The 27,110-nt window shown below is 37.6% G+C and overlaps 1 protein-coding gene and 1 pseudogene across 1 annotated transcript in view; one reads left to right on the forward strand and one right to left on the reverse strand.

The window, feature by feature from the left end:
- The window catches only part of Mnat1 (MNAT1 component of CDK activating kinase), a 162,777-nt gene that overhangs the window by 120,602 nt on the left and 15,065 nt on the right, over positions 1 to 27,110 (forward strand). The gene's annotated exons all lie outside the window — the stretch shown is intronic.
- LOC125363573 lies at positions 10,367 to 11,480 on the reverse strand (annotated as a pseudogene).

Here is a 27,110-nt window from a genome sequence, read left to right on the forward strand (position 1 = left end):
AACAGAAAAAGCTAGAAGTGGCACTGTGGCTCAAGTGGTAGAGTAATAGCCTTGAACAAAAGAAGCTCAGTGGCAGAACCCAGACCCTGACTCTGAGTTCAGGTCCCAGGACTGTTCTCTCCCCCCCCCCCCCCGCCCACTGGAAAAAGTCTATTTCAAAAGATGCATAGGTCAGAGGCACAGAATATCCTTGCCTTGTCAAGTTGTGCCCCATCTTTCTGTCCTCATGTGTATGACCACCTGATAGTGTATCTGAACCCTGTTGTCCCACCCCAGTTCCCCCTTTTTTGTGTGTTGGTATTGGGGGTTTGAACTTAGGGGTTTGCACTCTTGCTTTACTATTTTGCTCAAGGCTAGCACTCTACCACTTGAATCACAGCTGAGTTTTGGCTTTTTTGCTGTTTAATGTGCTAAGAGTCTCACAGACTTTTTTGCCTGGGCTGGTTTTGAACTATGATCCTCAGATCACTGCCTCCTGAGTAAGTTGGGATTACAGATGTGAACCACCAGTGCCCAAAATTAGTTAATTTTGAGCCAGAGTCTAGCTATGTAGCTCAGGCTGGCCTCAAAATTCACAATCCTCCTGCCTCATTTTCTGAGGTGCTGGACTACAAGTATGTGCTGTACCACATCTCCCCCCCCCTCCCCCCCCACTAAAGATTGGCTATAAGTATGTTTGATCACATCACTGGTCATTGACAATTAACTCAACCTTTAAGCCCAGTCTGTTGGAGGGCTGAAAGTTCCAACCCTCTCCTCACATGACTGGTTCCTCTGGAAGACCTCATGCAGAAGTACACCAAGAGCTGAGTCATTAGAACAATAACACAATATATAACACAAAATATTCCACTCATCCAGAAAGTTACTGAGAATTGAGAATTTATGGCATTTTTTTTGTCAAGAACTAGAGTCAAAGACAAAATTTTAAATTCAGGTTCACCTACCACTCCTTTCTACAAAGGTATTAGAGCTCCATATCAGAGAACTATATATATATACATATATATATATGTATATATATATATATTTATATTATCACAATTAATTTAAACATTCAAAGAAGAGCTGTATCTTCTGACCTAATTCAGTAGGCTTTGTGTTATATGATCATTTGTTTATTTGTCCCTGGGAAAGGTACGATATACAAAAGGCCGATATACTAATTTTAGCTTAGCTAAGACACAAAGGATATGCACATGTACACAAATTCTATAACGCTTTACCCCCATTTGGTAACTTTACTCCATTGCCAGTTGAAACCATTACAAAATAAATTTGTGCCAGGTAGAGTAGCGCAGGCCTGTAATCTCAGGAAGCAGAGACAAGAGGATAATGGTTTGAGATCAGCCTTGGCAAAGTTAGCAACTATGTATCTCAAAAACCAAGCCAGACTTGGTATATACCTGTAAGCACAGAACAGTGGGAAGTGGAGATAGGAAGAGTACAGCCTGAAGCTAGTCACTGGCAAAAGTTTGAGACCCATCCTGAGAAACAAACCTAAAGTAAAAGGCCTGAGATATGGATCTAGTGGTAGAGTACTTGCCTAGTAAGCATGGGAGCCTGAGTTCAATCCCTGATACTACCAAAAAACAAACAAAAGCCTCCCTAAAACCAAACAATCCCCCTTTATTGAAATATATATATAGCACAAAGTTAACCACTTAAAATGGGCAATTCAGTGATTTTTAGTATATTTACCAAGTTGTACAATGATTGCTACAATCAAGGTCATTTATACATGGGCCTATGCTTCCATAAAGGGGCCCTGCTCTTGAAGTCAATGCTCTGAGGTTCTCATCTTGAATTGTTATTTATTATTATTATTTTTTGTGGTTATCAGGGCCTCATAATAGCTAGACAGGTACACTGCTACTGAGTTATGTATGCCTCCATCCCCTTCTGCACTAGTTATTTTTGATAGGATCTTGTTTCTTGCCCACGTATGCATCTGGACCTCAATCCACCTACTTTTAGGCTTTTCAGCTTAGCTGGATGGACATCACAGATGGATGTCACCATGCCTAGCTTTTTTGTTGTTGTTGAGATGAAGTCTTACTTTCTTTGAAACTGGCTCTTTGAATGTCTAAATTAACTGTGATGATATAAAAAATACATAGTTCTCTGGCATGGAGCTCTAATAGAAAGGAGTAGAAAGGAGTGGTAGGTAAACCTGAGTCTCATTTGTCCTTGACTCTAGTTCATGTTTTCAACTGCTAAGTAGCTTGGATTATGGGCATGAGCCACTAGCACTTAGGACTTTAACTCAGAATCTTGCTCTCTTGCTTGGCTTTTTCGCTGAAGGCAGGCACTCTTCTACTTGGCCACATGAGCCACCAGCACCTTGGTCATCTTGAACTTTTAAAAATATTCTAACAAGTAACATTTGTAAAAATTAAACTAAAAAATTACATCTGTAGGTCTGTGAAAAAATTTAAGCAGTCTAGAATAAATTAACTTAAGATGTGCAAGGTATCATGGAAGTATATAACATTACTGAGATAAATTAAAAAGTACATAAATTAATAATTATAGTAGATTAATTCATAATAATTTTATGTTTTGATTTGGATTTTGTAAGTAATGTCTGATGAGCAATGATGCATTCTCTAGGATCTTAGAACCATAATCTTACCTCCTTGCAGTACGTTCTTGGCTGTTCTGCTCAGTTACTGATGTTTCTACCTCCAGAAGGGCTGTTGGACACAGGGAAAATCTGAACCGAGTGTATGTGCTTGCTGTATGTGTAACAGTGTAAACTAGCAAAAATAGAAGAGGGAGAAAGAGAGAGAGAGAGAGAGAGAACATTTAAAATGCTTGTAAAATAAAATAATAAGCCAGACAACCATCCACTTTTAGAATCAATTTGTCCATCATTACCAAAAATCTGTCATGGTAATTTATAATTAGCTGTTCTTTTTCATCCCTGGTTTTTGGATAACCATTTATTTCCTTTTTGTTTTTGTAGATTTACCTATTCTAGATATTCATATAAATGAAATCCAAAATATGTAGTTTTTGTGTCTGATTCCTTTCAAAATTTTGAAGTTTGTATTGTAGTGTAGGTCCATATTTTATTTATTTTTATTGCTGAGTAATATTCCAGAGTATGGATATACTATATCTATTTTATCTGGTTTATCTGGTTGTTAATCAATGGGCTTTTGGCTTTTCTTGGAGGGCATTACAAATAATATTGCAATGAACATTCACATTATTTACATGTATGTTTTCATTTCTCTTGGGTACATAGTTAGGAATGAATTCCTGGATCATGTAGCAAATTTATGTTTAACATTTTAAGAAACTGCCAAGCTATTTTGCAAAGTGGCTGCACTGTTTTACATTCCCACAAGATTGAGAGTTCTCATTCTTCATATTCTTGGCAACATTTATAATTACCTGTCATTTTGATTAGAACCATTTCAGTGGGTGAAAATTGCTGTCTCATTGCAGATTTAATTCACATTTCCCTATTGACCAGTGGTAATTGGTGTCATTTTATGTACAACTCATATCTACCTTTGTGAAATATTTAAATATTTTGTTCTAATTAAAAATTGTGTCATTTGATCAAGTTATAAGAATTAAAAAAATATATTCTGGATACCAGTTCTTTATTAATTTATAAACATTTTATCAGACTAGTTTGTCATTTCAATATTAATAGTATCTTTTGAAGCATAAACATTGTGAATTTTGTTTAAGTATTACTTTTTTAAAAGATTGTACTTTTAGTGTTATATCTAAGACATTTTACCTACATGAAATTTCTAAATGTTCTCCCTTAATACGTTTTGTACTTTGGGTTCCTAGATTTGGGACACTGATCTATGTTGAAATGTGTGTGTGTGTGTGTGTGTGTGTGTGTGTGTGTGTGTGTGTGTGTGTGTGGTATTAAAGTAAAGGCTCAAGTTTTTTTCCTTCCACATAGATACCCAATTATTCCAGTAATCCTACTATAAAAAATGTCCTTTCCTGTTGAATTTCCTTTAAAGTCGTATGTTTTGCACTGTATCACCTGTCATTCTTAGTGCATGTAAGCCAAACTGTATGATAATTTACTCCTCTTTGACCTAGGGAATACTTCTTCTCCTTCCCTCCCCCTCCTCTCACTTCCCTTCCCTTCCCTTCCCCTCTTCTTTTGTGCTGGTACTCATGACTTGAATGCAAGACCTTGTGCTTTTGCTGAGTGTGTTTGCTCACATTGGTGTTATACCACTTGAGCCAGTTCAGCTCAGTTGGTTAACTGGAGATGTATTCTTTTCTACCTGAGCAGAACTAACATAAAACAGTGATCCTTTGATCTCAGCTTCCTGAGTAGCTATAGGATTATTGGCGTGAGCTGGGCTCCTTTCTTTTTCTGGAGTTGCAATTACATTTTTAAATTTTATTTTAGCTTTGAACCTGTTTAGGAGTAGTAATAGTGCTAGAAATGGGCTTCTAATTTTAGGCACTTTTTTGCTTATTTATTTATTTATTTTGAGATAGGTCTATGTTGCCCAGGCTCTAGTTTCAGCCTGGTGGGCTTATGTCACTTTCTGCCTTTGAGTAGCTGGGACTGTAGAGGACAGTGCCACACCCAGTTTAGTATATAATATTAAATATGAAAATCATAAGCATTTTATGTCTTTCATATTGGCTCATAATGAAATATTGAAATAAGTAAGTTCTCTGATTATCATGCCTTGAAATATTTTGACAGGAACCACCCTCTTTCAGTCTAAAGCAAATAAACACTAAACCTTCTAATGCCAAAAGGTCTAAATTTTGTTTTACTCTTCAATTAAAAATATTTTCATTTAGAGGTTACAAAAATATAACATATTTTGGCAAAGCAAAACTGGTTCCCTTAATTACTTTTCCAGGTCACAAAATAGAGGTCATTGGAGCAGTGTTTAGTTTTGGTTTTGTTGTGAACTTACCAGTCACTTCCACAATGTTGGCTTAAGAAAACATCCTCTTTAAGATTGGGAGTACTGGGCTGGGAATATGGCCTAGTGGCAAGAGTGCTTGCCTCCTATACATGAGGCCCTGGGTTTGATTCCTCAGCACCACATATACAGAAAATGGCCAGAAGTGGCGCTGTGGCTCAAGTGGCAGTGCTAGCCTTGAGCAAAAAAGAAGCCAGGGACAGTGCTCAGGTCGAGTTCACGGCCTAGGACTAGCCAAAAAAAAAAAAGATTGGGATTACTGAATGATCATCTTCCTTCTTTATCTTTTTGAGTCTTTTCCTCTTCTAGATTGTAAGGCTTTTTTTCAACCGAGATCATCTTAGTCTTTTTGTATCTCCATTTTATTGCACATCACTTCACCCCACACCTCATTCCACAGTACTTTGAGGTATAGTGATTTGGAAATGACTTTTTATTTTTATTTTTTTGCCAGTCCTGGGGCTTGGACTCAGGGCCTGAGCACCGTCCCTGGCTTCTTTTTGCTCAAGGCTAGCACTCTGCCACTTGAGCCACAGCGACACTTCTGGCCATTTTCTTTATATGTGGTACTGGGGAATTGAACCCAGGGCCTCATGTATACGAGGTAAGCACTCTTGCCACTAGGCCATATCCCCAGCCCCGGAAATGACTTTAAACTAAGGAGAATTTAAGAGAGAAAGCAGAGAGAGGTGCCAGGATTTTCCCTTCCAAAGTAAATCAGCTGTTGTCATGTTGCATATTAGAATTTTGAAGACCAATCTGCCATTGGTGAGGGAGATTGCCATGTAAACAAGAGTAGCATAATATGGAAACTGGTCATCATAGAGATGTGGATATTTCAATCCATTTCAAAATAAGAGTCTATATTCTTAGACCATTCTATCAGAGGAGAAAGGCTATGCAAAATTGCAGAGATTTGAAAAAAACATGCTGTTTCTGAGGGAATGTTAAGTGGTTCAGTCTGACTAGAATATAGGCTTTTTTAATAGAGAATGACAAAAACTAGCTAGGATCAGATCATGAAAAGTCTTACTTGCCATACCAAGTATTTTTGGATAATAAACTTTTTCCCTTTTTATTTCTATTTATCTCAACTCAAGGGTGAAAAAACACTATTCTAACTAGATACTGGAAGGGACCTATGAAGTTTCAGTAGATGAAATATTTAGATTTACCTTTTAGAAATACATTTTTGAAGGTTGCATTAAAAATAGCGTAAGTAAGAAGTATCTGAACAGTGAACATAAATGACTTGAGAGAATTCAGGAGATATTTGAAGGACCATATTGGTTGGACTTGTAAGCTGACTTCAGGTAGCACAATAGTTTAGGAAAATAGCAAGACTTTCTTCTCACATGTCTGAATGGCCCTAGGATGGCTTCCTTGAGAGTTTTATACAATCTACAGAATGTGCCACTCAGATACACATCTTTGTGAGACAGTGACAATAAACATTTGAATGACTTTAAAGCAGCTGCTCACTTGCTTTCTCACTGCTGACTCTTGTTGCCTTTGGTGTCAAGGGAGAAGCAAGGAGAGGAGTCAGAGGGGACAAGTGCTGCATTTGTTCTGCTGCCAGAGAACATGTGCAGCTGCCACTTGCTTCTGATTCACCACTACCACTTGCCACAGCTGCTGGGCTGGACCAAAATAGACTGTGAAAGATTGTGCCTTAACAAAAGCTCATACAACTTAATTTTTTTCGTGACATTTATTCTTTAAAATATCCTTGATTATAAAAATCTACCTCAGATATATATATATATATATATATATATATATATATATATATTTTAGAACTGAGTTGCCAAGTAATATAAATTACTGAAATCTAATGATTTACTCAGTGGAGTGAATACTAACTACCACTTATTTTAGTGTGTTTTTGAAGCATGGTAAAATAGGGAGTTGTGACACTCTGAATAGTTGCTTAGTTGTCAAAACAATAGACTTAGCCAGTTGTCAATGGCTCACACTTGTAATCCTAGCAGCTCAGGATCTTGAGATCTGAGGATCATGGTTTGAAGCTAGACTATTACAAGATGCCTCTTTGGGAGAATGCTACAGACCATGTCTTCATTGTCTTCTTACCTTTGAACATGACCAAAACTACTCAGAAAATCAGGCAATTAAATGTCCTCATGGGGCACTGGTTGCTCATACCTGTAATCCCAGCTACTCAGGAAGGTGAGATTTGAGGATCAAAGTTCTAAGCCAACATGGGCAGAAAAATCCCTGTGAGATTCTAATATCCAATTGAGCTGTGGCTCAAAGTGGTAGAGCACTAGCCTTGAGCAAAAGAGTTCAGGGACCTTGTGTAAGTTCTGAGTTCAAGCCTCATAACCACCCCCCCCCAAAAGGAGTTAAAAACAAACACTCAGAAGTCAATTTTTCCAAACAATGCTGAATTAATTATAGATCTTCACAGATACCCAGAAACTATGTAAAATTATTCCGTTATTTTTGGAATTAGGCATGTTATTTGTTCATTGGAAAGTTTATGCTTAAATTTTTAACATTTGTAGGATATTCATACTTCTAATTTTTCTCTGCTCCAAACCTCACATTGTAGAAATATCCCTCTTTAGCTCTTTTATATTTATGTATATCAAGGCCCCTTCTTCCAATATATGTCTGTATTTCTGCTTTGTACAAATCCTTTGGTGCTTTGTCAAGAAAGAAAAGTCTAGGAAATTTTCTTTCTTCCTTCTTGATTTTAAACCTATTGATTTATCTGAAGAAGTTGAAAGCTCTTTCAAAGACTCTTAATCTGTTTCAATTGTCTGATGTATTTCTACCTGAATAAGCTTACATTAGTGCTTAAAATCACAACTTCATTTTTATAAAAGTTGAATCTCTAGAAAGTTATTCTAGGTTCATGTTACTTGGTGACTAGTAGACTTTTTAAAAAAAAATGCCATCTCTTTTAGTATTTGATATTCCATAACTTATTTGATGCAGAAAACATAAGTGATATATTTTTTTAATTTTGTGAACTCAGCTGCACATTTCAAGTCATTTACATGCTTTATAGTTTGATGAGAGACAGATACTTTCAAATTGCTGTGATATTGGTTCCAACTGCAAATGGAAAAGAAGAACTTTTCTTACTAAAATCACTCATTTTCTCCCTCCCCTCTCTTAGCTCTTTCTCTTTCCTTCCCTCTCCCACTTCCCCTCTATTTCTTCCCTCCCTCCCTCCCTCCCTCCCTCCCTCCCTCCCTCCCTCCCTCCCTCCCTCGCTCCCTCCCTCCCTCCCTCCCTCCCTTCCTTTCTCAAGACTCTGCCACCCAACAGCAGGAATTTATTATTACTTGTTTCTATCAACATTATTAAAGCCCTGTTATTTTTTTCTTATGTAAGTATAGTTAAAATTAGACTGACAATTTCATTTCTTATTATGTGTATTTCTTAAAACGTGTTTTTTTTTCCTCATCAGTGCCCACTGCAGCTGTTGGGCCCTTTAATTTTTAGTAAAAAATGCACATTAAAAAAAGAAGAGTATTTAGATTGTTTTTCTCCTTGCATAGCTCTGGCAACTTTAAATTATGCCATAGATGTTCAGTGTTGGTTCATCATAAACTGGCTCATATTCCAGAACCGTAATTTCACTTAGTATAACATTTCCTTTTGTTTTTCAAAAGAAGTTACCATTTTTAGAATTTTTCTCTCTTTTTAATAGATACAGTTGAATAATGATGAATATAGATCAAGAAGATATCAAAATGTTCATGTTTTTAGCTATATTTTAGGTTTCATTCTTCTTTAAACATGAAATGCATTTTAGGTTAATATCTTAACCTATTATTTTGAAAGAGTTAAATATACATGTCTCATATTCAGTACCATTTTATTCTGCACTATTGGCATTAATTCCCACAGGCAGGCACCATCATGATAGGTGCCCTTTTAGTTGCTTTTTTTTTTCTTCTGCTGATGGGGTTTGATTCACTGCCTCTTTTTTGGCTTGTGTATAGCTAGCACTGTGCCACTTGAGCCATACTTCCACCCCTTGATTGCTGTTTAAGTACTTATACCTTGCTCTATCATTTATCCATCTTTAAGGCCATCTACCAGAAGTACAGTAAAGCAACCAACACAACCATGTTTATTGACACACTGTTCACCATAGCCAAGATATGAATTCAGTCCAGATGCTCCTCAATGGACAAAAGGATCAAGAAAATGTGGCATATACACACTTGTAGGTCATTTAAAAATTTTAAATGAAAAAAAATAAAAATAATTAAGTAGTTGTACAAAGGGGTTGCCATTTGACAAAGCAGTTTGTGAATACAATATATCTTGGTCTTTCAGCGTTCTCACCCACCCGTCCTCTACCCACCCTTTCCCTCACTGTTAATTTTGTAGGATATATACTCTATTCTGTCTGAATGTTCCCAGCATCTCTTCTTTCTATTCTTTTTTCCTTGTCACCACTCCACCCCTTTTGAGCACCTGCTTCCTGATGTTTTATTTTGCTGAACTTTGATTTGCGATTTCTACTGAATTACACTATTTGTGATTTCCCTGAATCTACTGTATTTCAGTTGGCACATTTGCATATACTTGCATACTGCCCAGTATATATACTTAGGAGTTTGTAAGCTAAATCTGACTTCCACATAGAAGGGAAAACATGGATCATTTGTCTCTGTGGGCCTGATTTACTTCATTTAACATGATTTTCCCCCAAGTCTTTCCATTTCCTTACAAATGGTACAGTATCTTTTTTTGTTTGTTTGTTTTTGTTTTTGCCAGTCCTGGGCCTTGGACTCAGGGCCTTAGCACTGTCCCTGGCTTCTTTTTGCTCAAGGCTAGCACTCTACCTCTTGAGCCACAGTGCTATTTCCAGCCTTTTCTGTTTATGTGGTGCTAAGGAATCAAACCCAGGGCTTCATGCATGCTAGGTAAGCACTCTACCGCTAAGCCATATTCCCAGCCCCACAATATCATTCTTTATAATAGATAAGTAAGCTTCCATTTGCATTTCCCTTATGGCCTCAATGGAAGATCTGAAAACATGAAACTATTACAGGAAAGAGTAGGGAAAACAGGGCTCCTGACCATAGGTAGAAACTTTCTGAGTAAAGATTCAGAAGCACAGCACATCAGAGAAGGACTTGACAAATGGGACTGCATCAAACTAAAATGTTTCTGCATGACAAAGGACATAGCCAATAAGCTAAAAAGACAGTTTACCGAATGGTAGAAGATTTTTGCCAAGTATGCATTAGACAATTGCCTAATATCCAAAGTATAGAGAACTTAAAAAATTAAACTCTGAAAAATCCAATAACCTGGCCTGGCACTGGTGGCTCACACTTGTAATCCCACCTCCTCAGGCTACTGAGGATCGCCATTCAAAGCCAGTCAGGGCAGGAAAGTCTGTGAGACTTTTTTTTTTGTGTGTGGGAGTAGGTAAAGTGTTTTTATTTTCTATATGTGGTTGAAAAGATCCCTCCCTTCCAACACCCAATGTCCACTGAGTTTGGGCCAGGTGGAGCTAGGGCCAGCCCCCAGGAGAAAGTATAGGAGTAGAAGGCAACAGCATTGACCTTGTAGTTCATGGGGAGGAGGTACCTAATGTGCCTCACACCTAGGCTGGCACCCCCCAGGGCAGAGGAGTGCCTCAGCTTCATCAGGGTGAAGCTGGAGAAGGAATTTTGAATCTGGATCTCTCAGCCTTGGGTCAGTGCCAAAAGAAAACCTTCCTTCAGCAGCTCCTGGCTCTTCTACACAGACACAGGAGGAGGAGACCAATCTCCCCTTGGAATAAGACTGGGTCAGTCTCAGGCAACACTACTACAACATATCTTCCCAGCATCTCCCCAGCCTTCTTGAAGATGTAACGGGAAAGAGGGTTTCCCTGATGTGCACCTTCTACAATTTTCTGGCAAAACCCAGCAAACGTGGTTTTAGCAAAGTCTCTATACAGGTTAGTGAGGATTCCTAGCCGATTTGGCACCTGAAAATAGTTGAACATAGCCTGGTTGATGTAGCCAATATCATGAGTAGCTGCCTCTAGGTTGTCAATGGAGTCAAACACTATTTTCACAGCTTGATGTGCAGTCCAACAGGTTGAGCCCTCATCTTCCATCATATGGCCCCAGCCACTACACCCACTCTCAGAGCCATCAGGGTTGATGAGCCTGCAGTTGGAGCCTGTCCTAGAGATGAGTACAATCCCACCATCTGGTGTAGCAGCAGCATCTGTGGTGATTATGTAGCTTTCACTCAGGTAGGGAAATTGGTGCCTCAGCTCATCCATCAGGATCCTAACTGCTTCTTCCTGCTCCTCACCGCTTAGGGATAAGTCCAAGCTTCGAAAGGGTACCAGAGGATCCACCCCTGCTTTCTGTTTGGCCCTGTTCACCATCTCATTGATTCTCTCCACACATGTACCTGTCCCTATGAGCCAGTGGTTTGTGCACTGTCCATCTGCTTCTGACAGGATCTTCCCATCCTCTGACAGTAAAAGGACCTTGGACCGGACCGTGTGCCTCCCCCTTGACACCCCTGTAGAGTGCAGCCATGCTGCTGCTACTGCCGGCCTGACCGGTGTCGTCCCCCCGCCCTGCAGCTTCCGCCACTGCACTGCATCATGCAGTCTGTGAGACTCTTAGCTCCAATGAGCTACTAAGAAAAAAAAGCCAGAAGTGGTGCTCTGGCTCAAGTGGTACAGTGCTAGCCTTGAGCATAAAGAGGGCTAGAGACAGAACCCAGGTCCTGAGTTTAAGCCCCAGGACTGGCAAAAAGAAAAAAAAAATCCAACAAATGGGCCAAAGGAGAATGTCTTCTCAGAAGAAATAAAAATGACCAATAGACACAAGAAGAAATGCTCAACATTGCTTTTAGGTCTGTTGAGATTTCTTTCTTTCCCCTCCACTCCATTCTACTCGTCTCCCCTCTCCTCCCTTTTTCCTCTAGTCCCCTCCACTTCCTTCTCTCCCCTTCTAGCTGATCAAAGTCTATCAACTTAATGATAAATGACTGTATTGCTATTCTTCCTTTTGGCATAAGGAAGCTTTTAGTTTCAAACTAATAAAGACTTTCATGTGTCTTTGAGGAGACTGCTGTGGTTTTTAATGGTCATTTTTTGTTATTTTTTTCTCCCCTCCCAATTCTGGGGCTTGTACTCAGGACCTGGGTGCTGTCCCTGAGCCCCTTTGTGTTCAAGACCAATGCTCTACCCCTTGAGCCACAGCACTACTTCCGGCCTTTTCTGAGTAGTTTACTGGAGATAAGAGTTTCACAGACTTTCCTGTCCAGGTTGGCTTTCTTAGGTCTCAAGTTTCCTGAGTAGCTAGGATTACAGGTGTGAGCCACCAGTGTCCAGCTGATTTTTAATGTTTTAAAGTGAACAAAGAATATTTTATCCTCCAGTGATTTCATTTGGATACTTAACAAAACCATAAGAAGATCAAAGGTAAGAATTTGGTACACTGGGTATTGTATATATGCCTACCTGATCTAGGGAAGGGAAAGAAAAACAAGGGTGTAAGATATCACAAGAAATGTACTCATTGCCCTATTATGTAACTGTACCCCTTTTGCACAACACCTTGTCAACAAAATTTAATTAATAAAAAAGAATAAATACAAACAAAAAACAAGCAAAAAAAAGAGAATTTAACCAACTTTGTGAGTGAGTGTGTGTGTGCGTGCATGCGCTGATATTGCAGCTTGAACTCAGGGCCTCACACTTTCTCTAGTTGGCTCCCCCTTCCCCCCCCATTCAGTTCTGGCACTTCACTATACCCGCACTGAGCTATACCTATACTTCTAGCTTTTTGCTGGTATATTGGAGATAAGAGTCTCACAGACTTCTCTTTCCAGGATAGAAACTGTGGTCCTCAAATCTCAACCTCCCAAGTAGCTAGGTATGAACCACCAGTGTCAGGTGCTTTACTACGTGGACTACGCTTCCAGCCCCTTTTGCATTGGTTATTATTATTTTTTACTGTAAAGGTGATGTACAGAGAGAGAGGTTACAGTTACATAAGTAAGGAAATAGTACATTTCTTTTTGAACAGTGTTACGCCTCCCTCATTTTCTTCTGCTCCTCCGGATTCCCCTACCCCCAAGTTGTATAGAGTTCATCTCCAACATAGTGTCTAGTATCACTGTTGGATTGGTTCATCCTTTGTCCTGCTGTTTCTATGATTTCCTTTCCCTTCCACAATTAGATAAACACATAAAAGACGAAGGGTACAGAAATAAGAAACCAGTAAAATGAAGCTTATTGAAATGAACTCCAAGAAATGGAAACCAGAGTTTTTTTTATAAAGTGTTGTTTTCAGTTACGTTTTCTTTTGGTTTATGTTCTGCATTGGTTATTTTTGAGGTAAAGGTCTCACTTTATGCCTGGGTTATTCTGATGGTGATACTCCTGCTTCTTCTGGCACCGAGCCATTAGTTGAGACAGGATCTCCCTTAGCTTCTTCATTTTGCCCAGACTGTCCTGCGACCATAATCCCCCTATCTCTGGCTCCCAAGTGTCCAGGATTATAAGCTAGAGTCACTGTACCCAGCTGACAATTGGGAAATACAATTATCTCTCAGTAATTTATTTAATAATAATTTTAGTTGCTAAAGAAGAAAATGGAATTCCCTTTCTATATTATTTAAGTATAAGGCATAATTACATTTAAGATTAGATATCAACAGTTCCATATCTCTTGAGCATCTGAAACTCTATACATAGTTTTTTCCCCTCCCTTTCCCCCCTCCTGTCCCTTGCCTAGCTGGATGACAGGTACACACTAGGAATCGTGTAAACTTTTCTGCCCAGGCTAGACTTGAACCATGATCCTCCAAATCTCAGTTTCTCAGATAGCTAGTGTTATATGTGTAAGCCCCTGGCACCTAAGAATGTATTAATTTTGAAGGAGGCAGATCGATTTCTGTTTTGTTAATAAGAAAGCAGGCAGTTCGATTGTCCTTATCCTGAAGAAAATGACAAATGGTCAGCCAGGTACCCTTGTTCATCAGACCTTCAGTGTTGATAGTCTTGTTGTATGGAAGTAATTTGCTCTGATATATGTTCTTTCCCCTAGAAATAAGCTGAGGAATTGAACCCAGGGCTTCATGTATACGAGGCAAGTACTCTACCACTGGGCCAAATTCCCAACCCACAGCATTTTAAAAAAAGTATTGAAGATTATTTTTATTTTGCATATTACAGAGAGGTTTTGTAATTTCTTGTTTTTTTTTTATTTCTTTTCCAGACAGTAATAAGAAAGACTAAGACATTCTAGTAGAGAGAGAAACATATGCAAAGGCTCAGGAGCCCAGCCTAATCAATAGCTTTATGTTTCAGGAAGTTTAAGTTGTATTGCTGGAATATGAACTATTAGAGGAGTGGGGGTAGAGGGATACTGGAAGATAAGGGCAGAAAAATAGGGATAGATTTTTTTTTTTAAAGAGTTTTTGTGTTCTGCTAGGGAGTTTGGATTTTATCACAAAGGGTAATAAAGGTGTTAAGCCAGGGAAGTGGCTCAATGAAATTACTCCTGTAGGAAGTACTAGTATAATGCTGTGTAGCTGTCAGGGGACCTGGGTGTAGAGGTTACAAAATGACTTGGTATACTAGTTTGCTGATCACAGATGCTTATGTGACCTAACACATACTTCACACATGTTCCCAAGGTAATACATGAGATATGAGTTACTTTAAAAAATAAAAATTCTGAATATTTTAGAGATTTCATAAAGTATCTTGTATCATAAATGATTTTATTATTAAAAAAACTGATCTGACTTATTACAAAGACATTATTAGTTCCCCCCTCCCCAGATTCTTAGGCACATACAAGTTTATCAAATCTTCTTAGAAGATTGTTCTTAATAATGACTTAAAAGTTTTTATAAATGTATTATTAACAGTATGTTATAGTGGCTTTCTATTAGTATTTTCAACTTTTGTCTGTAGTCTTACTTGATATCACTTGTCAATGCATTGTTTGTTATTTGATGACAATGGAAGGAATTTATAGTCAAGTTTGTATAAATTGATATATAATATATTAAGCTTATAGATCTACCCTTTAAAAAGATTTTAATCTTAAAATGTAGGTTTTATTGCATGAAATAGGTGATTTCATGTAAAATATATGAACCTTTTTATGTTGAATTAACTCGTTTAATTCAGACTAATTGATTTTTGGTCTAAGGTCATGGCCCCAGTGGTAGAGTTCCAAACTAGCAAGAACAAGGGCCTAAGTTTAAACCTTAGCACTTCAAAAAGAAAAAAAAATCGATATGTGCAATAGAATTTCTAAGCTTATGTATACAAAAGTTTACACAGAAGTGTCACTATTGTAGTTTCAGTTTGCTTCTGAAAATGATCGTTTACTCACTATCCATGGCAAACAAAATTACTGTATTTGTCCCTGTAACTAAATTAGTAATTTGTAATTCTTGACATCTGGAAATAGAACATACAACTTGTGAATGCTTTTCATTAACCTCCCAGTCTCTCCTAAGTATCTGGGATTGCAGGTGTCAGCCACTGTACCTGCTTTTGAGAGCTTTTGTACTGTGGCTATTAATTTTCCCATACATTTTAGTATTTTGTTTTTATTCATTTCTCTTTTATAGTTTTCCTCTTGATATCTTTTGTGATCTATATATTTATTTAAAGAATATGTTGATAAATTTCCACATATTTATGGATTTTCCAATTTCTTCTTTCATTAATTTCTAGCTTCATTCCATTGTGGGTGGAGAAGATGTTTGGTATGAGGTCAATTTTTAACAATTGATGGTGGCTTGTTCCGTCACCTAACACATGTAGAGAGAATTCCATGTGTGTTCTTTTCCAGTCTCTGCTCCGAGGCTTTGGAATAGACACACAGAACAATTTACTAGTAATGTACTAGTAATGCCTGCTCTGCAGACCAGAGACCATACTCCATACTGGGTTACTCACCCTGCTGAACTGGGCAGAGTGGAAAGAACTGGCAAGCAAGAATGCCACAAAGCTTTTCGTACATTTTCAATCAGTGTCTTTCTTGAATCAACATTCACTTGGTTGCCATAAATCATTAGCTATTTTCCAGAGTTCTAAAAGGTTCTGCTTGTTTGTTTGATTCTTTGAGTGATTATAGTCACCTGAATCATTTTTCTAAGGTCTTATGCCCTCATACTTTTAAAGATTTTTACATTTTATTGTGGTAACAACATTTGCAATGTGATATAACCTTTAATGTGTGCACACACACACACACACGTGTATGTTTGTGTTTGTTTATACTGGAGCTTGAACTTAAGAGTCTCATGCTTTCACTTGGCTTTTTTGCTCAATGATGACTCTACCACTTGCGCCATGCCTCCTCTTCTGGCTTTTTGCTGGTTAATCAGAGATAAGAGTCTCTTGAACTCTCATGGCTTCAAATCAGGATCTTCAGATTTCAGCCTTCTTAGTTGCTAAGATATGTAATATGTACATGCATAAGCTACCAGCACCCAGCTAAAGATGTTTTTTGTTTGTTTTTTGCCAGTCCTGGGGCTTGAACTCAGGGCTTGAGCACTGTCTCTGGCTTCTTCTTGCTCAAGGCTAGCACTCTGCCACTTGAGACACAGCACTGCTTCTGGCCTTTTCTATATATGTGGTACTGAGGAATCGAATCCAGGGCTTTATGTATAGGAGGCGAGCACTTTATCACTAGGCCATATTCCCAGACCCCAGCTAAAAATGTTTTAAGTGCATCATATTGTTGCATATAGGTCCAATATTTTACAGCAGAGTTCTAGAGTGTAGTCATCTTGCTTAACTGAAACGTGTTCACTTATTAGTAACTCCCTACATCCGCTTCCCTTCATCACTTTTATAATCCATTTTTATCTCTTGACCACTAACTGTAATCACATTACAGATTGTTTTATTTATTTCTGTGTTCTTGTCTTGAAATAAGATTTTGAGTAAGTTACTTCTGAGCCTTGACTTAGCCTTTTTTTAAAGTATTATTACCTTTAAATAGTTGTATAAAGGAGTTGCCATTCAACAAATCAGTTTCTGAATACAATGTGTCTTGATCAATGTCACCCCTTTCATCATTCTTCCCCATTCCTCCAAACCCTACCTCCAAACCCTACCTATCCCCTCAATTTTCTTAATTCTGTACCACATGCATTCAATTTTATGACTATATTCTCCCCTTTTTGTCTTAGTCTTTACTTACTTATCTATCTATCTATCTATCTATCTATCTATCTATCTATCTATCTATCTATCTATTGGCCAGTCCTGGGCCTTGGACTCAGGGCCTGAGCATCGTCCCTGGCTTCTTCCTGCTCAAGGCTAGCACTCTGCCACCTGAGCCACAGCGCCCCTTCTGGCCATTTTCCATATATGTGGTGCTGGGGAATCGAACCGAGAGCTTCATGTGTAGGAGGCAAGCACTCTTGCCACTAGGCCATATTCCCAGCCCTTGTCTTAGTCTTTATAAATTGAGAATATATTCCTTTACTTCTCTCTCTGTTCTCACACATTGGGTTCTTATGAATAGTTAATAAACAATATGAAAACTATAAAGTTAATCTAATGATCAAATCTGTTGATATGATAGATTATCAATGTCATATTTTGTGTTGTCTTAAAAATATGAGTCACCAAGGGCCAGCAAGGAAAAAAAATAACTCTTAAGCTAGATGCTGATGGTCTACTTGTGTAGCTACTCCTGAGGATTTCAGTTCAAAACCAGACCAGGCAGGGCAGTCCATGAGACTCTTATCTTCAGTTAACCACCAAAAAAAGCTAGAAGTGGAGCTGTTTTCAAGTGGTAGAATACTAGCCTTGAGCAAAAAAGAAAAAGGAAAAGATAAAACAGCTCTTCTTTATAAAGAAGAGCTTTGAGAATCTGTTCTGTTGTGCATATTTTGTCAGCAAATTATGGTTACAGCAGAACAGGCGTATTTTTTTGGATCACTGCAGTCTAAAATGTTTTCAATTTAACAAAGGAAAGAGAACAAACAAAGGGAAAAACCCAAATCATGAAATTCCTTACAGCCTCTTGCAATCAAATCTGAATTTAAACATTGTCAATTATATTCTTGTACTTTTATACATATAACAGTAAAACATAGTTTTCTCTGCCTTAAGAGATCCTTCTTCTGTCTTCATTATGTATGTATACATTTCTTTGTTCCTGGTACAAGACACGAAGATACTCTGTCAGCCATCTGAAAGTGTTATCCTTTTAGAGGAAAACACAATAAGGATAGGGGCCTTAGGTATATTTATATGTAATTGTTTTTTGATTTTGGAATATTGTTGTTTTGGTAATTTAAAAGTCTCCACATGCTGGGGATATGGGCTAGTGGCAAGAGAGCTTGCCTCGTATACATGAGGCCCTGGGTTCGATTCCTCAGCACCACATATACAGAAAATGGCCAGAAGTGGCGCTGTGGCTCAAGTGGCAGAGTGCTAGCCTTGAGCAAAAAAGAAGCCAGGGACAGTGCGCAGGCCCTGAGTTCACGGCCTAGGACTGGCCAAAAAAAAAAAAAAAAGGTCTCCACATGCAAGTTAAAGATAGGAAGTACTTAATGAAAAAAAAACACCCAGGTTTCTACTTGTATACGTATTCCTTTTTAACATCCTTATTACCAGTGCCATCACATCTGCAATCTTAGCTTCTCAGGAGGCTGAGATCTGAGAGTTGAGATCGAAGCCAGCCAAGCAGACAAATCTGTGAGTCTTCTACCTTCAGTTAACCAGCAAAAGCTAGACATGGAGATATGGCTCAAATGTTAGAGTACCAACTATGAGCAAAAAAGCCTGGTGACAGAGAAGCCCAGAGTTCAAGCTCCACTACTGGCACTTAGAAAAATAAAGGATAGACCTTGAAAAAATTACATTAAGTGAAGTAAGTCAGGCTCAAAGTGACAAGAGGATACACTGTCTCTGAGGTAGAAGACCATGAATTTCCATATCTCACCCTTAGAACAATAAATAGAGAGGTAAGAAAACTGAATACAAGGAAGCTAAAATGTGTCTTGTCTGAGGGATTAGTGGTTTGAGGGGAGGGAAGTGGATGGAGAGAGGAATGATGGGTGAATACAGTCATAACACTCAGTGGACATAAATAAAAATGGAACTAGGTAACTTGAGAAGACCAGTAGGATTGAATGGATGGAAGGGTGGAAGGACAATGATCAGAATATATCTGTACACATAAATTAATATATTCAGTTGAAACCCCTTTTTAAAACCAAAGGTAATAGAATGATTAAAGTAAAATACTTTCCCGCTGTTATGAAAACTTACTATTATACAATTACTGCTGTCCTTCAATAAGTGACACTTTATTGTTTTGATTGTTTTAAACATGGAAGTACAGAGTTAATTGCATTGACATACTTGGTTATTCATTTTCTTGTAGGCCCCATTGATTGATATATTAACATATTAGAGCTTATTAAATATGTTTTTTTTTTTTAATGCCAGGCCTGGACACTGTCTCTGAGCTTCTTTGGCTCAAGGCTAGCACTCTATTACTTGAGCTAACTCTACTTCTGGCTTTATTGGTGTTTAATTGGAGATAAAAGTCTCATGGACTTTCCTGCCTTGGCTGGCTTCAAACTGCAATTTTCAGTTCTCAGCCTCCTGAGTAGCTAGTGGCATGAGCCACTGGTGCCTGTTTAAATATTTTAATTTCATAGACATTAACTTATACCATATTATCAGACATTTAGAGATAGAGATAGTCAAAATCTTGTTATATTTATTTTGCTCAGTGGTCTTATATAATTACATGAAAAATAATATTTGTAGTGTTTTTATATTCTTTAAAATTGATTTATATTTCAGGCTTTTGTTTTGAAGGCTATATGCAGAAGTATTTAAAGCATATTGTCAGCCAGGCACCAGTGGCTTAAGAGTTCAGCTTTCTTTTTTTTTTTGGCCGTGAACTCAGGGGCCTGAGCACTGTCCCTGGCTCCTTTTTGCTCAAGGCTAGCACTCTGTCACTTGAGCCACAGCGCCACTTCTGGCCGTTTTCTGTATATGTGGTGCTGGGGAATCGAACCCAGGGCCTCATGTATACAAGGCAAGCTCTCTTGCCACTAGGCCATATCCCCAGCCACATGTCATACTATTTTTAAAATATTGAATAAAAATGCTGCAGTTACTTGTTTAGAAGGCTAAAATGTTTGACCTAATTAGTCAATATGTGTGACCATTTTTTAAGTTCATGGGATACATAGGTTTGTACCAGCAAATTTGTATGAAATCATCCAAGTTCTAGACAGGCGTCAGTGGCCTATGCCTGCAATCCTAGCTACTCAGGAGGCTGAGATCTGAGGATCTCCGTTCAAAGCCAGCCCAGGCATGAAAGTCTGCGAGATTCTTATCTCCAATTAACCACCAGAAAAATGCAAGTGGCACTGTGGCTCAAGTGGTAGAGTGCTAGCCATGAGCGCTCAGGGACAGTGCCCAGGTCCAGAGTTCAAGCTCCATGACTGCCCCCCCCCAAAAAAAAATCATCCAAGTTCTCATAAGGTAGACATTTTTTTAACTTTGGTTTCTAGAACTCATAATTTTCTATGATAAATTCTCTGATTTTCTGGTTAGAACTGAAAAAATATTTCATACCATTTAGTAGAAAAATGAATAAGAAGAGTGCAAGGAATTTCTCTGTAAGCATATCTATTAAAGAGTTAAATCCTTATTCTGGCTGAAGAAATAAATGCCTAGAAATTTTTTTTACTGTAAATATGATTATAGCAGTTTCCCAAAGCCAATAAAATAAGTATTTGGCCAGCTAATGAAAAATTCAGTCAGTGCAATTAAGCAGATAATGTGAAGCGGTGAATCAGTTTCAGAGCTGCCGAGAACCCTTGCATTGTCAAATGCTTTTCCCTCAGGTCTTAGTGGAGTAATTTCTTGTCCAAGGGAAACTTCAGAAGTAAAGTGTTTTCAAACCTATAGCTTTCTCTCGTATTCAGAAATGTTTTCCTCAGAGAGAAGCAGTTTTAAAAACCAATTTGCCCTTTTAGTCTATTCTATCATGAAAAACTGTTCATTACAAGAGGCATATGGTAATTTGGTCTCAGTCCAGATCTCTTTGCTAGGAAAGGATTGTTTTATGAAAGAAATCTAGCAGTATGTATTTTCCTTGTTTTTATTTGGAATAATTTTGAATGCAAAATAGATTCATTATAGGAAACATTTTTTTACAGTATGTGCCCAAGTCTGAAGCTGAATAAATTCGGTCATTTGCCTTTATAACCACAAGATAAGAAAGGCATGTTTTTCTTTATGAGTCAAGAGCACATGAGTATTTTTAGTGTTGTAATTTTATTGTGACAACATAAGTAAGACATTTCATGCAAAGAGTAATTGGAAATGTTAGCTAGAGAAAAACCACACAGGTGCTAACCCACAGCCATTTTGCTCACACACATAGTTGTTTTTTTCCTTCTCTCATATCCAACAACTGCTTTTAGTTTCTCAGTCCCACTTTGTTTCACACTCAACAGATAACCGCCCCTCCCCATTTATATGCAAAAAATAAGTATACACAGGTGCTGGTGGCTCACGCCTGTAATCCTACATACTCAGGAGGCTGAGATCTGAGGATCGAGGTTCAAAACCAGCCTGGGCAGGAAAATCCCTAAGACTCTTACCTCCAGTTAACTACCAGAAATCCGGAAGTGGTGCTGTGGCTCAGAGTGGTAGAGCAGTGCTAGCCTTGAGCTGAAGAGCTCAGGGACAGCCCCTAGGCCCAGAGTTCAAGCCCCATGACTGACAGTGTGTACACACACACACACACACACACACACACACAGACACACACATACACACACGTGTGCATACGCGCTTTTCTCTTCAAACTCACATCTTTGCTATAAAATTGTATAAGCTATACCATATGTCCATACTTAGAGGCAGACTTGCCTGTCTTGCACTCAAGGCAAACCTTACCATGTATCCATTGCTCTCTTTGCCACTCAATTCAGGGATGGTTGCACCATCAGTGTCTACCTCTCAGATCTTCTCTGTGTTGGAACTTTTCCTTTACCACCTGATTATATTCCAACTTCAGTCTGAAACAGTGTACTTACTTGATCAACTCCAGATCTTTAACTACTACCTTTTTTATTTTTTGTATATTGAAAGAACTCTTACGTTTGTTGTCTTCATTACTTTCCTGCTGATTAATCCACCAAACCTATTGTGCTATGTCTGTTGCTTAGACTCTGATTTTACTTATTTGCCATTGATTTTCTAATTAAAAACATTGCTGAATAACTTGTCCTTATTTTGCCTCTGCTGAATCACTATTTTCTTCAGACTCTTTTTCTTCTTTGTTACATTACTTCCTCTGAATGGGGGATGGGAGGTAGATTCTGTCCCAGAGCTTTATTGCGCTAGGCTAACACTATCACTTTGGGCCATAGCACCACTTCCTCATATCTCAGCTTTTGAGTAGCTAGGAGTATAGACATGAGCCACCAGTGCCCGAGTCCTCTAAATCTTTTTGTGAAACTCTTCTTATATTAAAGTTGTTATTGTACAAGATCTTTCCTTGATCTTTTGATCTCATTCACTGCCCTTTACTGAGTACCTACTATGTACCTTCTCAAAGAAAATAGGCATTGTCCCTTGGAGGCCCTCATAATATTTCACTTTTGCCTATTTGTGAAAGGATCTCTTAAGGTTGCTCATGCTGCTCTACAACTCCCAGGGACAGAGATTCTCCTACTGGAGAGCTGTGTCTCATGAAGTCTGGCTGTGCCTGCTTTCCATTATCTATTGTAGAAGGCATCCAGTGTATACAAACCTCTCAAGATTTGACACTCAAAATATACCGAGTTCCTTAGGGCTCAAGACATTGTGGCCTTGTTTCCTTTCTAGAAAAGCCATATTTGGTTCTTTATCTGTCAATATATTGCTGACAGATTGTTGTTCTCCTTATATAATGTCAACTTATATGTTTATATTTTCTGTACTCTCCTAGCTTCTGGTTCTCTTATAATTAAACACAGTTGTTGTTTTTTTTTTTGTCTTTCTTCCTGCTAACTGGTGAGCCCCTTGGGAACAAGGACTATCTAGTACCTGACAAAGTACCTGGCAGGCACATGATCAGTGTTCAAACATGTGCATTGAATAAATGGTTTCTTCTCCAGAAAGATTCAAACTTTTCAACATGTTTTGTGACACTTGCCTTATCTGTTAATGAAGTACTAGGTTGAGATACTTTCTAATTTTTCTTTCAAGCTTTGGAATTCTGCATTGCTTTCCTAAAACTGTTTTTTTTTTAATTTTTTACTAATGACTGATCTTTTTTTTAATGAGACACTTAAAATTATTTAAAAAAATTACATGTAGAAATAGAGTGCTAGTGGCTCATGCCTGTAAACCCTACTACTAGGAAATCTGAGGATAGTGGCTTGAAGCCAGCCCAGGCAGAAAAGTCCATAATATACTTAGCTTCAATAAAACTACTCAGAAAAAGCCAGATGTAGCACTGTGGCTCTAGTGCTAGCCTTGAACACAAAGAAGCTCAGCGACAGCACCCAGACCCTGAGTTCAAGCCCCAGAACTGGAAAAAAAAATTACATGTAAAATCAATTTGCATTTAAATGAAGTAATTTTATTTTAAACATTTTGTTTTGTAAATGGAAGGGAATTAGGAACAAAATATATCAAGACTAATCTTTAGGATTTTATTTCTCCTTTATGTTGATTCATCATAGCAAATCCATGTCAAAACATCATTTAAAACTTTGGAGTCACAGGTAGTTAAAATACTATATTTTAAATACTATAATACATTTCAGTAATGCTAAAGCAGGTCCTATAGGATTAAAATTTTAAAACTCATAATTTTATTGTGTGGGAAAGTCATATGTAACATATTAGAATTAAAAAAAAACAATTATACGAACATGTCAACGTGTGCTTGATTTCAAGTCATTGCCAAGAACATGTAAAAATATAGTCCAGGGGCAGGGTAAATGTAGAAAGAAATGGTGTAAGCTTTTAAATAAGAGTAAAATATTGTCTTTACACATGGAGTATTTGGTCTAAATGATGTTTAACCAGTTAAGTTACTAGTCTATGAATGCGTTTTGTTTTAGAAAAACTTCATTTTGTACTATTGATTGCAGTAGCACATTGTTTTGAATAATGGGCAGAGACATTCTTTCCCCAAACTGATGTGGTTTTACTTTTGGAAAATAGTGCAAGTTTTCTGGGGAATTATGTATTAAAAATACTTCTTAAAAATGAAATCATTATTCATTAAATCAGAACTCTTGGAGCTTTTTATAGGGCCCATCTTTGGGCTTGAATTCAGGGCTTGTCCCTGAGCTCCTTTTGCTCAAGGCTAGTACTGTTTTTTTCTGTTATTAATTGGAGATAATAGTCTCTGGGACTTTCCTAGCTGGCTGGGCTGGCTTTAAACCATGATCCTTAGATCTCAGCCTTGTGAGTAGGTAGTATTATAGGTGTGACCCACTGGAGCCTGCTTGAAGCTTTTTTTTTTTTTTTTTTTTAATTGCTATCATTGCTGGGTCCCTGAGGTAGATATTTTATAAACCCGTTTTTACTTGTTAAAAAAAGTAGAATTTTCCATAATTAAGAGTAAGCACTTGTTATTTTATCAGTTGATACTGTCTTTGTATGTTACTGTTTGATTTTAAGATTTACCTAAGTTGTTGACATTATTCAGATTCCAATGTATAAAATAGAACTTTTGATGAGAAGGTGCTTTGAATGGAAGAACAAATATATTACAAAATCTCTAGCTTTAGGTGTGTCCAGTACTGCTTGAAATTCTTGTTTTTCATTAGTATTTGTAGTTGTATTTATACTATATGTCTTTGACTATAAAATTGTTTAATACAGAATTGAATTTATAAGATAGATGATTTAAAATTTCAAAACAACTTTCAAATACACAAATTTAAGAAAACACAAATGTTTACATTTTAAATAGTCATTTTAGGGCTGGGGATATGGCCTAGTGGCAAGAGAGCTTGCCTCCTATACATGAAGCCCTGGGTTCAATTCCCCAGCACCACATATACAGAAAACGGCCAGAAGTGGCGCTGTGGCTCAAGTGGCAGAGTGCTAGCCTTGAGCAAGAAGAAGCCAGGGACAGGGCTCAGGCCCTGAGTCCAAGGCCCAGGACTGACCAAAAAATATATATATATATATAAATAAAAATAAATAATAATAGTCATTTTACATTTCACACTATATCCTATTTTGTCATTCTTATAGGCATCTTCTAATTTCCAGGGAACCTTCCTGTCCCCTCGGTGATGGATTTCCCTTGCTATAGTTCTTAAATGTTTGTTTCATTGTTGTTGTTGCTTTGGTCTCACCTTTGCTGCTTCCAGCTTGCTCTTCCTTTGAGGTACTTAATTTCTTCCTTGCTGAAACATCTCTTTTTTATTCTGTCACATTTTCTTTTTTTTTAGCTCTGCTATATTCTGAGTGCTTCTCTCACATATATCTTTCAATTCACTGATTTTTTTTTTTAATCTGAGGTTAATCTGTTTAATCTGTTGCTTGACTTTTCCTTTTTTGTTGTTTGTTGCAATTCTAGAGTTTGAACTCAGGGCTTCACACTTCTATTGCACTACTACTGGCACCACAGCACTGGCCTTTTTTATTTGTCTGACAAGACTTTCACTTTTGCATAGGGCCATGCTCAGATCATGATTTCTCTATCTGCTTCCTGATAGGCTTGGATTATAAATATGTGCCACCTCCCCCAACATTTTTATTCAAAGAATTTATGTAGATTCTTCACAAGAGGAATATGGCTGTTTTCATATTGTCATTTTACTTTATGATGTCTGTTTCTTCATCTCTTGATATGAAGTGTGTTTCTTCTGAAGTGTCTTTCTCTCATCTATATGGTTCTACTGTGTGAAGTCTTACTATTTATTTTATAAATAAGTCATATTTTTTGATGTTATAAGGAACTCCCATTTAGTGGAAGCCTTTAAATTGTGGAGGCATAGAGATACAGATATAGAGGTTTAAATTTATTTCTGCCAGACTCTTGTGGAGCTACTCTGGACTAATTTCTCTAGAATAGAGCAGCCTCTGTAGGTAATTTATTTTTCTATCCATATCTTTAAGCTTTCATATGTTTCTTGTGGTGTGTACAGACTATTGAAAAAATTATTTTCTGGGTTTTTATTTTGTTTGGTTTAGTGATACTGAAGTTTGAACTCAGTGGCCCATGATCATAAAGCAAGCACTTTACCACTTCAGCTATGTCCAAGTTCCTGGGTTATTTACTTATAAAAATTAGCTATGTTGGGCTGGGAATGTGGCCTAGTGGTAAAGTGCTTGCCTTGTATACATGAAGCCCTGGGTTCAATTCCTCAGCACCTATGTGTGTGTGTGTGTGTATACATACATACATATACATATGCATATGCATATGCATATGCATATATATATGTATATGGCCAGAAGCGGTGGTGTGGCTCAGCGGTAGAGTGCTAGCCTTGTGCAAAAAGAAGCCAGGGACAGTGAGTCCTTGGCCCTGAGTCCAAGCCCCAGGACTGGCAAAAATAAAAAAATAAAAAAAATTAGCTATGTTAATTGTTCAAAGAGTTTCACTGTAATATTTCCACTTATGCCTATAATGTGTTTTGATCAAATTCATCCCATTTATCAGTCTTATGCCCTCTTTATTTTTTTTGCAATTTTAATGAGTTTCATTATTTTCATACATTCATATAATATACTTTGATTATATCCAACTCGCTGTACACTCATGATTTCCTTTCACTCTCCCCTTACTACTGGTCCCCACTAAGATCACCAGTTTGCATTTGTTTTTTTTTTTTTTTTTTCAAAGTTGGGATTCTATTTAAGAAAGTAAACGTCATGGTTTAACATGATTTTTACTTTCATCAATTTTAATTGCTATTTCATTGTTTTTAAAATTTTCCCCCCAATTTTTTATCAAGGATTATAATATTTCTTTTGTTTCCACATAATTTGTTTAAAACAAGAAATCACAACACAAAGGAGCTTGTTTTTGTTGTTAAAAATTTGCAACCATTCTTCCAAAATGAAGGAAGGAGAAGTTCAACAGGCAGGTCTGTTTTCACTAATCAAGGAGACTGCATGTTTATTCACTGTTCAACACCATTTGTTATTGTAGGAATTATGAGTTCCACAAATGGCACTGTCAGATA

Source organism: Perognathus longimembris, chromosome 14 (genome assembly GCF_023159225.1).
Source record: "Perognathus longimembris pacificus isolate PPM17 chromosome 14, ASM2315922v1, whole genome shotgun sequence".
Classification (NCBI taxonomy): Eukaryota; Metazoa; Chordata; class Mammalia; order Rodentia; family Heteromyidae; genus Perognathus; species Perognathus longimembris.